The sequence below is a fragment of the Lagenorhynchus albirostris genome, chromosome 4 (assembly GCF_949774975.1).
Source record: "Lagenorhynchus albirostris chromosome 4, mLagAlb1.1, whole genome shotgun sequence".
In the NCBI taxonomy this organism is placed as follows: Eukaryota; Metazoa; Chordata; class Mammalia; order Artiodactyla; family Delphinidae; genus Lagenorhynchus; species Lagenorhynchus albirostris.
This window is the reverse complement of record NC_083098.1, coordinates 10,511,315-10,525,626: the sequence shown is the minus strand read 5'-3', so window position 1 is coordinate 10,525,626 and position 14,312 is coordinate 10,511,315. Positions and strand designations below refer to the sequence as shown.

The following is a 14,312-nucleotide window of genomic DNA, read 5'->3' as shown; positions in this document are numbered from 1 at the left end:
TAAATATTAATTCTCAAATGAATGGCCACGTTATAGTCTTTATTTTTAATGATATCTCTGTAACATTTGTCCCTTTCACTAGAGCTCTGTCTTTGGGTATTTAACCTTGTCACTCTGCATGAACATTCAGCTACAGTCCGCATGTACACAATACATCCACATCCATGACCTCTATTACTCTACGCTGGAAACTCTCACCTAACAAATGCTTAATCTAGACTTATCTTCCAAGCTTCAACCCACAAAAAGAACTACTTCCTGAGCATACACTCAGCGTTTTCCCATGGACATTCAACTCAAACTTCATCTCAACATCTTTTCCTACTTCAAAAATCATTTCTAGTTATTTCTGTCATTATCTTATTTCCTAAAATAGCTAGAAAAGCATCCCATACTCTCAGCTCACACTCACTCTGAACCCAATCTGGTACCCAATTCTTTGATCTGTTTCCTTGGTATTTCTTGAACTCACTCCTTTCTACTCCTCATGGACTTACTCTAGGTATCCATTGCTTCTTATCTGACTTACTGCAGTTAAGTCTCTGAACTGGTTCTATGTCTATCACCTTCCCTACCTGCCAGAGGTATTTTCCTAACTGGGAATTAATTACATCATTTCTTAATGTAACAGCTAATCACTTTAGGGAAAAAAAAAAAGTCAAAACTCTTTAGCATAGCATATGGTGCCTTTCATTCTCAACTACGTGCGTATTTCTGGAGTGGCAGTTTTTCATTTCCAACTTTCTTACAACCAGGGCTCATTCCTACAGAATCGAGCTGCAGAATGTTGTTTCATGTCTCCTTGTTTTACACATGCACATCTCTGGGTTACACTGCATCTCTCTATCTCCCACAATTTCTCATGATCTAGGAGGCATTTCAAGCATTATTCCTTATTCCAGCAGGGAGCCTTCCCTTGTTGGCTGAGTTATGTTTCCCTTGAGGGTGACGCTGTGCTCCATAGCGTCTAAATCATACATCATTTCATATGGTACTAATACTTCAAGTGTTGTTTGCTTGTTTCCTTCCCGCATTAGACTAGTTTCCCTAACCCACTTGAGCAGATAGACAATTTCATTAGCATATTACCAGCACCAAGCATTGTAACTGACACACAGGATATGTTTAAATCCACGTTTGCTTCCCATAACTTAGCAGATAAACAGTATAAGTAAGAGAATTCCCACTTTTTCTGAATCTGTTAACCTTACCTGAGCTGGCAAGGGAGAAAACAGCTAATAGATTAGAATAAACAGAGTATTTCTTTATTCTGGTTCTCATGGTGTTAATTTGTTTCTATTTTAAGCAATATAGAACACCTGATTCAAATTTACTAATATCTCCTTTCATTTGCTGACAGCCAGCTGATTGGGATATACTAATTATCTCTGTTCCTTTTATTTCATAGTACTCCTGTTTCTTCCCTAAATCATGGGCTTTCATGGGTAGAGTTTATACCCAACATTTAAATATTTATTTTCATAGATTCTAAATATTACATGTTACAATGTTAATGGTAAAAAAGCTTAGCTTGCTCCATAATGCAAAGAAAAATTTGCAGGCTTAAAATGTAGGTAAGGGCTTCCCTGGTGGCGCAGTGGTTGACAGTCCGCCTGCCGATGCAGGGGACACGGGTTCGTGCCCCGGTCTGGGAAGATCTCACATGCCGCAGAACGGCTGGGCCCGTGAGCCATGGCCGCTGAGTCTGGGTGTCCGGAGCCTGTGCTCCGCCACGGGAGAGGCCACAGCAGTGAGAGGCCCGCGTACCGCAAAAAAAAAAAAAAAAAAAAAAAAAAGGTAGGTAAGAAAATCATCATGTCCCTTAGAATCAGAGACATCTAAGGTCAAATCCTTGGTACTACCATGAACCCTCTCTGTGGCTTTGTGCTAATTAACTTCTTTGAGGCCCATGGACATTATCATGGAGGTTGATGACACCAGACTATAAACTATCTGATGACAAAAACTCTACTGTATTACTGCTTATATTCCCAGTCTTGCCTAATATCCCACTTAAGAAAAACTAACTCCCTTCATAAAATAAAATATTGTCATATTTTCTCTAGGAAACAAATATTGAGGTAGAGTTAAGAGTAAAAAAGGTTTATAGAAGAATAAATCCATGTGAAAAGAAAAGAAGAATTAGAATTGGGCAGAGGGACATGGGCCATGATTCATACCTGACAAATCCTCTACCAGCGAAACGAGGAGCTCCAGCACCAAGACTGCCTAGGAGAGGAATCCCAGGCGGAGGGAAAGTGGGCAGGCTCTTGTACCACTCCCTGTTCAGTCATTGGCTGGGAGCTGACTCACGAACTAGATCTCAGCTGCTGTCATGTTATTCATTGTCTCACACTAACAAGCGATGAGCTTGACTTCAGCTGGAGACAGTGAGCTAACCATAGGACTTTCAGCTGGGCAGTGAGTCCTTTATTGAAAGGGGATCTGAGCCTCAGCCAGAATCTACTCCAACTGTTTGTTATTGAATAATTAGCAGCAATACTTTTGTATATTAATTAATATTTTGTCAATGAATTCATTTAAAGTGAAGATTTACCTATATTGTGGCTAATAGGAATTGTAAAGAAACTTGGCTTTCCAAAATCATGCTCACTTTACTAAATTCTCTGATTTTTTTCCCTGGGAAGCTTTTTCAAGAAGTTTTTAATCTCACAGCTTTAAACCAGGTAGGTGCTAATATATCATTTGCACTTATTTATGGAATAACATATTAAGTATTCATTGTGTGTCATCAGAAGCAAATTTATAAAATCCTTCTCTATGAATGATTTTGCAAATGAATCATAGTTACCTAGAGTTTTGTTTTTAGTTGTTATATGTACATGTGGCAAAATTCATACAAGTATCTGTCTAACACACAAGATGAAAACCCTTAAACAATACTTACTAAAATGAAGGCTACTCTCAGATGAATCGATATTCGCTCAATATATTTGCAAAATTCTCGGACATATTTGATAGGATGATCTATTGAGTTAGAAATCCTATTGATGTGTAGAATTAACAGGATTTTAGTATCTTGGTTTTTAAAATAAGGTTATTCCATTAACCCTTAGGCTAATGTAAGCAATTTAACCTTGTACTTATTTAAATGCATATTACTTATGAAAATATATAATTGAATAATTATGGCATCCTGTTTCTCAGTCAAGTATAATTAATTCTCGGACTAAAATTCAATTCTATATTTCCTAATTTTTTTTTTTTTTTTTTGCGGCACGCGGGCCTCTCACTGTTATGGCCTCTCCCGTTGTGGAGCACAGGCTCCGGACGCGCAGGCTCAGCGGCCATGGCTCACGGGCCCAGCCGCTCTGCGGCTGGTGGGATCTTCCCGGACCAGGGCACGAACCCGTGTCCCCTGCATTGGCAGGCGGACTTTCAACCACTGCGCCACCAGAGAAGCCCTGTACTTGTATTTCTTAAATAAGGTAAGCAATTGTTTTAAGTGACCCTTCCCACAATGTAGAATATATAAGAAAAAAAAATGAAAAGGCTAAAAACAGCCTGTTAAAAGTTCCTTTCTGTTATGAAGGCATGCTTACTTGCTTTTCATGTTTTATGTAAGGAGTAGGGGATATCTTATCTCTCAATACCCTGAATAAACTCAGAGAATTATGTGTGAACAAAGCTATGAACTTTATTTGCTAGGAACAAAAGTAATCAGACATCAAACACACCCCATTCCTCACCTATAAGTACCGTTGACTTAAAAAATATATATATATGCACAACGTGAGAGTTGTGAGTTAGCTTTATTTGGGGCAAAATGAGGACTGCAGCCCGGGAGACAGCGTTTCAGATAACTCTGAGAAACTGCTCCTAGGAGGCGAGGTGAGGAGCCAGGATACACGGGAGTTGTTTTTTGGTTTTTTAAAAAATATTTTATTTATTTGTGGCTGCATTGCGTCTTCGTAGCTGCACGCAGGCTTTCTCTAGTTGCGGCGAGCAGGGGCTACTCTTCGTTGCAGTGTGCGGGCTTCTCATTGCGGTGGCTTCTCTTGTTGCAGAGCATGGGCTCTAGAACGCAGGCTCAGTAGTTGTGGCGCACGGGCTTAGTTGCTTCGCGGCATGTGGGATCTTCCTGGACCACGGCACAAAACCATGTCCCCTGCATTGGCAGGCAGATTCTTAACCACTGTGCTACCAGGGAAGACCCTATATAGGAGTTCTGCAACAAAGTGCAGGTAATTGGGAACATCAAAAGATTACTGTTAGAAAAAAAAAAAAAGATAACTGTTAAATAAAGAAAACCAGATATCTCAAGTTAAGGAATTAAGCTCTTTTCTATGTATGGGAAGATGCAAGAGTTGGGCTCACTGAAATCATTCCTTTGATATGTACCTCAGCTCTCTGGAGCCTGTATTTTCACATCCTGAGTTTCCTCAAGGCTCACCGCAGGGAGTGACTACAGTCTGATGGCTGCTAGATGGCAGGTATTCTTTTCAGCCCTGAGTTTCCTCAGGGCTCACCAGCTCACATTGGAGGGCTGCAATCATTGGTGACTGTGGCATCCTTTGTTTATTGATATGGCAGGAAATATTCCATTTATAAATACTCCATTCATCAGTGCATAATACACTTGTTTTGTTTGTTTGTTTGTTTCTAAATGCTATGTTGACTTAGTTTTAAGGCCTTGGCTAGTGATAGGCCAGTTAGTTCTCTTCAACAGCTGATTAAGTCCATACTCCAAACACTTCCTTTATTGGGTCTTCACACTGCAGGGCCATTAGGTACCAACCCCATCGGGCCAGGTCCCAGGAAACTAGAGACAGTCTCTGCACCCCAGAGCTCTTGAAGTTATTCACATTGGCCAATCCTCAGGGAGTGCTGGAAACCTAGCTAATCCCATCCTGCCTGTCATTTATAAACTGCCCAATTTGCTGTGGCTCGGTCCCCAGGGGGCAATATCCTCCATGACCCTGACTGGCAGCCTTCTCTCATTTGGAGGTGTAAGTAACAAAGAGTTCTGTCTTTCATCTGAGCATTAGTGTGTCAGGTCCCACCATCAAAAGAATCTTTAAATCTTAAAAACATAGTGCTAGCAGGAGCTGGCTGTAGGTAGTGGGCACACTTTTGCCATCCTGCTGAGACAGCTCTTGGGCCCTGGACATTTATGCCACCTTCAGACAGAGGGGAAGGACAGTGTGAATAATATTGGGTACTGTTTGGCAATACATATACATTTTTTGCATAATGAAGGGAGAGGAAAGCTTTTCTAGTTGTATATATTATTCAAGACAGTAAAACTCGAGAGACATCCCTAATATTAGCAGATCTCAAAAATGGTAATATCCCATTTTATGGGGTGAATTGTGACAATGATAAAGAATACAGAAATAAGTAATGGTGTAGGGATACTTTTTCAAGAATTCTGGCATAATTGTAGAATTCTGGGGAGAAGAAAAAGCAGAGAGCCTGTATGTTGTACTGTACAGGAATCGCAGATAATGTGATTCAATTTAAGCAGTAGTTTCAGGCAGTCTGGGAGGTCAGAAAACTAAGCTGCGAAAAAGCAACAAACATTAGCTGAAGCTACGGATCACAGCTCCAGAATATAAACCAGTATCAGGTACTAAGGAAAGTAGGAAAGGTCATGCTTCGTTCCTTTTTAGAGCACTAATGGATAGTAACAGCATATACAGTGCTATCTTCAAAAACTCAATATATGTACAATACATTGTTAAACAGGAGTCTTTAAGACATGAATTTGGGAAAAGCAGCTTTTTTAAACTTATGGACCAGATATACTTTTGAATGGTTGCTTATGCACTGAATGCCTGTGTACTGAGACCAACTATATAATTTAACTTCCATTACAAAACAAAATTTTTGTCTCAAAGATTCTGTAAATTAAAGAGTACTGGGAAGTTTTAGATTATCATTAAGTGACACTAAACTATCTTAAAAACTATAATCTAATATAGAACAAAACTTACAAATCTATCATTGTTTTTCATGTTACCTCTTGATGTCACTCAGTTGAGGCAGAGAAGACTTGCATCTGAGTCTTTGCTGTGGCACAACTTAGCTGTGTGATCCTGAATAAATCAATTACTAATAAGAAAACTATAATTTGTTGAAATTCGGAAATAATACCAAATTCTTTGCATACATCGTCAGTGGGTACTCACAACATTTTTACCAGGAAGGTGTTTGTTTGTTTGTTTGTTTTTTGCGGTACGCAGGCCTCTTACTGTTGTGGCCTCTCCCGTTGCGGAGCACAGGCTCCGGACGCGCAGGCTCAGCGGCCATGGCTCACGGGCCCAGCCGCTCCGCAGCATGTGGGATCTTCCCGGACCGGGGCACAGAACCCGTGTCCCCTGCATCGGCAGGCGGACCCTCAACCACTGCGCCACCAGGGAAGCCCGAGGTTTATGGTTTTTTAACTTTATCACAGAATTCATTTCAAGCAGTGTATCCCTCTTTCTGAATAACAAAGCATTATTTTATGTCTGTGTTTATATTTTAGACTTCAACATGTAAGAGGCAGATAACCCAGTATTTTTTCAATTAAAAATGGACTTTGCTTAATACAGCCCCCCACCCCCCCACCCCCAGCTTCCTCCTCTCCCTCTCTAAAAGAGTTCTCTCCTTGCTGGGGGATACTTGCACTTGGCTCGCCACTATTGCAGACCCTGAGTGGTAATTCTTTGCTCATCTCGAATAAACACATTTTTCCTGGATAAAAAAACTGGCAATCGGGCTTCCCTGGTGGCGCAGTGGTTGAGAGTCCGCCTGACGATGCAGGGGACGTGGGTTCATGCCCCGGTCCGGGAAGATCCCACATGCCGTGGAGCGGCTGGGCCCGTGAGCCATGGCCGCTGAGCCTGCGTGTCCGGAGCCTGTGCTCCGCCACGGGAGAGGCCACAACAGTGAGAGGCCCGCGTACCTCAAAAAGAAAAAAAGGATGGTTACAAAATCTATGTGGTAACATGAAAAATACACTTTTGTAAATGGAATCCTATATGAAATATATACTTATCACAGATCTGAAAATATTCAAAATATGACAGTCATTTTGTTAGAGTTGTGGGGTTTTGTGTGATTTTAAATGTTTTAATTTCTAAATTTTCATTAATGTGCTTGCAATATTAAAGGTGCTATATCCTAAAAATTATATACGAAAACCAAAATATTTATTCAAACATACTTAGCAATCATGTAACTACTGAATCTGTGGCACACGAGGCATAGTCTCAGAATAATATTGTGTTCAAAAGAAAATATTCCAGGCCCCACCCACCCCCCCAAAAAAAACCTGCAACAACTAGAGATCTTTGTATGTCTTGACCTGCATTACTGGAACACATAGTTTGCAACAATAATTTTTACTATTACTCCTCTTTTCTCCTCTGTCAGTTTCTCTGATACACCTCAGCTGCTCCTGCAAATGTCCTAAGGCCCTTGTTGAGGAGCCACGTGACCTGCCCAGCTTCCCTTCTGATTAGGCATCAGAAAAACTCTTGAGAATGTATCTGATAAAGAAGAACTCCCCTATCAGAGGGTAAGGAGGAAAAGAACTTAAGTAGTCAAAACCAATTTATTTTTTAGTGAATAGGCAAATGGTAACGTTCAGCAACATTTTTACATAAATACCTACACCCCACACAATTAAAACTGTGTAACTATTTACTAGACACCAAAAAATGCAGAGTAAATAGGCTAAATTACAAACACCTGCAGGGAAAGACTCGCCATCTTTTGATACTAAGTACTCTTTACACAGAGGAGAGCAACAGCATTTTGATAATTAAGCTTAAGAAAGTATACAAAACTGTTCAAAAATAAGGTATTATAAATCTACTAAAATGTTAAGATTATAAAGAAAATAAATGGCAATTTATGGAAGTGTACAATTTTAACATACAGTTTTAAATGGCATCGGACTTGGGTTTGCTGAGAAAGCAATATATTGTAGAGGTGAATGGTACCTTAGTTCTGTCAATAATTGTCAAGTTACTTTGCTTGAACAGAAATTGTAATTGTAATTCATGAGATCTTTATTCTAAACTTGTCACATTGAGAGATTTGCACTTTAATGATATTATACAATTTTGAAAGTAATAGACCTTTCTGTTCACTTTGACTATGAATTTAAATATGATTTCTGCTCCTCTATTGCTAATTTTTGCCCAGCTGTGCAACATCTAACATCGTAAGAAGAGAGCCAGTCAAGTCACAGGATTATAACGTAATAAAAAGAAAAGGAAACTATATATTGGAGGAAGCCAATACTGAAGCACATAGGTACAAACTAGATAGGTAGTTTTCCACCGGGGTGGGGGGGGAATGAAGAATTTACCCAGACCATCTAGGAAACATTTCAAAGATTTACAGTCTTCTGCTCCCCATTTTATCCCTTCAGTTTTATGAGATCCAATTGGAGGTGTGAGTTTGGACCCATCATTTTTCATCTTTCTAACCTCACTCTTTGGAATACACTGTTATTGAAAATCAATTGAATAAAGGAATGATTACCAGAATATATAAAACAAGCATATGCATTTACGATAACTGGTATAATGTTGCTGCTGTAATCACAATGTGCCATGAAGTGTCCTCATGGCAAATGCTTTCCATTATCCAGGATGATGGGGGGAAAGATAGGTTTTCCATGAATTTTTCAGTTAGTTGTATATAAAGTCATGAACAGTAGGGGCAAGGTTAAACACTTGTTCACTAATATTTAAAATACTGGTATAAGAGGAAAACTCTCTAAATTAGAGTAACAGCTGAGCCTTCCCTACTAGTTCTCTCAGTCTTTAAACTTGATTACGTTTCTACCTTTCCTAAAACAAACATAACAACAAACAACATTTTGATTCCTGACTTTGACTCCTGACTCTCCTTTTATTAATGAGATTCTTGAAAGAAGAACTACACTTATAGAATCCACTCCTCATTTGCAATTGAGCTACCATGAATAAATAACTAATAACTGTTCAATCTTCCTGCCTCTGAAAGCTGGTTTTCACTCTATTACTAAATTAAAATTGCCCTCATCAGTGTTAAGTAGAAACATCTTTTTCAGTCCTCAGTCTGATCTATGCTTTAGACTTGATAATACAAAATCCCTTCTTTAAAATCTCTCTTCCTCCTGGACTTCTACAGTGTTATTTACTCTTGTTATATATAGTTTGGATATGTTTTAAACTTTTTAATACTTTTATTTCTTCTCAATTTTTTCTTCAAAAGTTCATTTTTCCTGGGTTTCTATCTGAAGCCATTTCCTATCTCAAATGTTTCACCTCAACAACTTATTGTATTAGCAACAACCTATAACTAACACTTCTGTATTTATTATCAATACTCACCTTCCTATCTTCTGAAATCTTGTACCAGATCTCAAACTGCATCCTGGAGAAATGCATTTGTTATATTTCCAGGCATGTCAGACTCAAACTTTCAAATCTAAAATCTCAACCCTGGAGAGCAACATGTTATTTCTTCTATACTTCTGATCTCAGTTAATAACATCATCTCTTCTATAACTTAATCAAGAAACCCAACTCATCCTTGACTTCTTTCAGCAGTTTACCTATTTCACTCCATTACCTTGCTGGCATGGTTTCCGAAGTGCAGTCCATTGTAACTTGTATTCTTTTTCCTCTATAGGTAAGGTATTTTTTTTTCTCTGTATCCTTTCAAGATTTTCTCTGTCTTTGGTTTTCTGCAGTTTCGACATGGTATGTTTGGTGTAGATTTTTTTTTATATATATATATATTTTTTTTTTGTTTGGAATTCTCTGAGCTTCCTGGATCTGTAGTTTGGCATCTATCATTAATTTTGAAAAGGTCTTGGCCATTATTAGTTAAAACATTTCTTCTCCATTTTCTCTTTCTTCTTGTGGTACTGCAGTTATGCATGTGCTATACCCTTGAAACTGAGTTCTTGGATATTGTTATTTTGTTTTCGTATTTTTTCTCTTTGTGTTTCAGTTGACATATTTTAAAGCTCACTGATTCTTTCCTTATCTACTGATGAGCCCATCAAAGGCATTCTTCATATATGTTGCAATGCTTTTTATTTCTAGCATTTCCTTTTGATTATTTCTTAAGGGTTTCCATCTCTCTGCTTATGTTGCCCATCTGTTCTTGCATGTTGTTTGTTTTCAAATAGAGCCCTTAACTTATTAATTATATCTATTTAAAATTCCCTGCCTAACTTTAAAATCTGTGACATATATGAGTCTGGTTCTGCTGCTTGCTTTGTTTCTTCAGACCGTTTTTTCCTGCATTTTAGCATGCACTGTAATTTTTTTTTTTGAAAGTTGAAGGTAATATACTGGGTAATAATAACAGGTAAATAGTGGGAGTTTTTATGTTAATCTTGCTAGAAGTTGGGCTGTGTTTAAAATTGCTGTAGCTGTAGTTCCCAAAGGCTTAAAATTCCTCAAGTGTCCTTATTTTTGTCTCCTCTGCTGTCTCAGCTTACTCGAAGAATGCAGTTTAGACAGAGTCTGTGTCTTGCAGCTCTTTCAGCTGTGACTCACTATTATTTATACTGGAAACCCGCTGAGGCAGTGATAAGAAGTTGAGGAGGAAAAGCATTCTATAACCTTATGATTAAATATCAGTCTTTTAGTGGACCCGTCTCTGGGTTGGTTGTGACTTTAACAAGTCTATCTTGGCTTTATTTCTCCCCCTAAGGTGATACAGGAAGGGTAGAGAGGGCTGGAATTGGTTAAGTGCCCTTCCTCCTAGGAGAGATAAGGCTCTGTCTGGTAAAGTCTTTTCTCTCCCTTTGTTAGGAAGAATGCTCTGGGCATACTTCAAATGGTTACTTTTCCATCTTTCTGCCAAAGACACAGAGTTTTTTTAGTTTGTTTGTTTGTTTTCATTTTTTTGCCCCCTTTGGTACTTCACCGTGAGAACCTGGTAGGATTCCTAGAGGTAAAACTCATGTTAAGTGGGGGTTCCCCCCGAAGAATATGGCCCTCCAGGAGTTTCCTATTATCAAGTTAGTCTGCTCACAGCTTTTAGCAATTCACCAAAATTACCAGTTAAGTGTTCTTACCAGGTTATGGTATCAGTGGCTCTGTTCCAAGTAAACTGATTTCAGCTGTGATTCTCTATATTTGCCTCGGGTGGTGGTTTGCTCAGTGGCTTTATATCTCTGATAGGCCCAAGAATAGCTGTCGATTTTCAGTTTGTTCAAAATTTTTCTTGTTGTAAAAACACAAGTGACAACGTCCAAGCTCTTTAACTGTTGGAACTTAAATGGAAGTCCCCAGCCTTGACTTCTCATCTTTTCTCACATTCTATCACCAAGGGACAAACAATCCTCTTTTTGCCTCCAAAATTCCTTTAATTCATTCCCTTTCTTCAATTCCCACTGCTGTTGACTTAACTCAGGCCTTTGTATCTGGTTAGAATTCACTAGTCTTGGAATTGTTCTCCCTGATTGTGTTTCAACACTAAGGAAGGAAACCTTAACAAGGTTATTTGTATTGCTTAATTTACCTGTTAAATGTAAGATCTTTGAGGATAGGAACCATATTTATTTTTATACACCACAAATAATGTAGTCCCGTAACTTTCACAGAGGAGGAGTTCAGTAAATACCAATTCAATGAATGGAGGGGTTAGTCATCTACTATCCTATGTGACTTCAGTGCTTTAGTAGAAACATTAGGCTGAAATCTGAAGTTAAAGTTGATTTTTATTTCCTTAGATTAGTCCAGAAACTCCTTGGATGAATATATTTTGCCCATAATATGTTCCATTAATGATGCTAGTAGCTACCTCCTGGTGGTATTCTAAGTAACAATTCAATGAGGGCAGGCCAGGGAATGTGCTGTATAATTAAGACTCCGGGTATATAAATCTTAGATAGATATAGATATGTAAAATCTACAGACAATCCTGAATCCCCAAATACTCAAGAACTATCAGAAACAGGAAATAATTTTACTGCCTTTCACAGTATCAAAACCATATAGAAGAATACTTTATAATAGAGATGTTCCTTTCTTTCTCTCTTTCTCTCTCTCTCTCTCTCTCTCATATCAGGCATCTAACACAGTGCTTGGGTTTTCACCACTCTTTTCAAGATAATTTTACCTTCTTTGTAAGCTACATCACAATCATTATTCCTGTCTTTCATAAGTAAATTGAAATAAAAAATAGAAATAGAAAAGATAAGTGACTTGATCAAGGAAAACACAAAAGTTATCAACAGAACTAAAATATAATAAAAGACTGTCATACTGCAATAACAAAAAACATGATTTCATATGTATTGACAATAGTTATTAGAATACTGAGAAAAATGCAGAAATTTTAATTTTCCCTAATATTTAAAGCCAAGATTGCATATTACATATAAAGGTATTTTTAAAAGAATGCAGGAAAAAAGTGTACAAAACACCCTAGTAATCTTAGCCACAAAAGAAAAGGAAAAACATTAACTAATTTTTGTATTGCCTATTTTATCAGAAACACAATCTTCTAAATTTAACTTCTAGAGAAATAAGGGAAGACTCCCCACTCAGTTCCATAGGCTTTATGTCCATCATTTCATGAGATTTGATTTTACAGAAACCCTATGGGTTATGTTATTACTGAGATTTTACAGGAGAGCAGAGTGCCTCAGAGAAGCCCTGGTAGCTAAGATCCCACAGTTATATTTATGTTAGAAAGGAGTTTTACACATTGCATGTTTGATGAATGAGAAATTTCTGAGTTGAGCTCAGTGTCTGTTTCTATAGAGAATAAAGTATCATGAGGAATATTCTTTCTGTTCCGGATTCCATGAGTTCACGATCTTTTGAATATCACACATATGTAGAAAAGTTGACACCAGCAAATTGAGGCTACTTTTACAAAGTATGTTAATAAAGTAAAGAGGAAATATTCCTCGGCAAGGGTCTTCCTAACCATGTCTCATGCTCACGGGGCCTCCATAGTTCATCATTATTTTGAGAGAATCGTTTGAATGAATGTCAACAATATGTAAAAACCTAATGTCCTTTGCCTACCCCTTTTCCTTTCACATATAGTTAACTGGATGGAAAAGGTCCTTCATCTATTTGCCTCTCATCTTCAACTTTTGAATAAAGTCATCATGGATAATCTGAGCCTCCTTAACCCTTGGTCTCCATTTGACATTGGTCTGGGAAAATTTTCAGACTTCCCTAGGGCAGATAAGTGACTGTATTTGTACTTTTTCTTATCTCAGCATTTTGCGTGAATTATTTTGAGGATCATTCATGAACCTGAAATATTCTTACAGATCAATTAGAAGGGAAACAAAAGGACACCAATGTTTGGGCTTAACATTGGGGGGTTCTAACCTACCTCCCTTTTGGAAAAGGAGAACAGAAAGGTTAGAGAAGAAACTTGTCCTCACTGAGAAGTTAACAACCTAGACTACAGACGATAGTGACTCTACACTAACTACATAACAGGGACTCAGGGAAGACCAAGTCCTGAGGGCATCTGTATCTTAGGGTGCTTTTGACAGTAAGTAAAATTTTACCACTTATAAATGGCTTAAACAAAAAAGATATGTATTACCTCATACAACAAGATGACCAGAAATAGGTGATTCCAGGTTTAGTTAATTCAGTGGCATACTAACGTCATCAAAGACTCAGATACTTTCTATTTTATTCTCACTCATCCTCAAAGGGTTGGCATTAGTTCTCAGCCTTGACCCTTCATAGTTGTAGGAAGGCAAACACAGATCCAAAATGCATGTTCTCAATCAACTTGATTTAATATTAGGGAAGACAGTTTCTCCTCGCTGGTATCTTTTTCATCCAATGCGATTTTTTTTCCCTATGGTCCATTGGCCAGGATTGGGTCACACAACCAAACCCTAGCTTCACGGGAGTATCAGACATTTTTCAGCTGGTGGGCTCTACATCAAGGAAGAATGTCTGTGTGGGGACGGGATCAATGAGGTAGGATCTGACATTGTAAGAATGCATGCAAAACCCTTAGGGAACGTCTCATGCGACCTTGCACTCATAACTCTTATTAATTTAAAACTCTTTCACTGAGTAAGGTATATAGAAACAAGTGAATGCTAAATGTGAGCCATTGGACAAGGGTCTGAGAATACAGCAGCAAACACGTTGGGAAAAGGATGGTTATACTCTTTAGCACAAGGGACAGATTTTTAAAGTACAATGATGTTATGGAAGAGAATTACTAGATTCTAGAGAAAGACAATTTAGTCTTTTTTGATGAAGTAATGCTCAAGCTCCGATCTGAAGGATGAGTATAATTTTGCTGTGGAAAAAAGAAAAACAAAACACGCCTGGACTAACGTAAAAGAGAACACA

The 14,312-nt window shown here is 38.2% G+C and overlaps 1 protein-coding gene across 1 annotated transcript in view; it reads right to left on the bottom strand.

Annotated features, from left to right (window-relative positions):
• CCSER1 (coiled-coil serine rich protein 1) overlaps positions 1 to 14,312 on the bottom strand; it is a 1,250,826-nt gene that overhangs the window by 668,165 nt on the left and 568,349 nt on the right. The window lies entirely within an intron of this gene.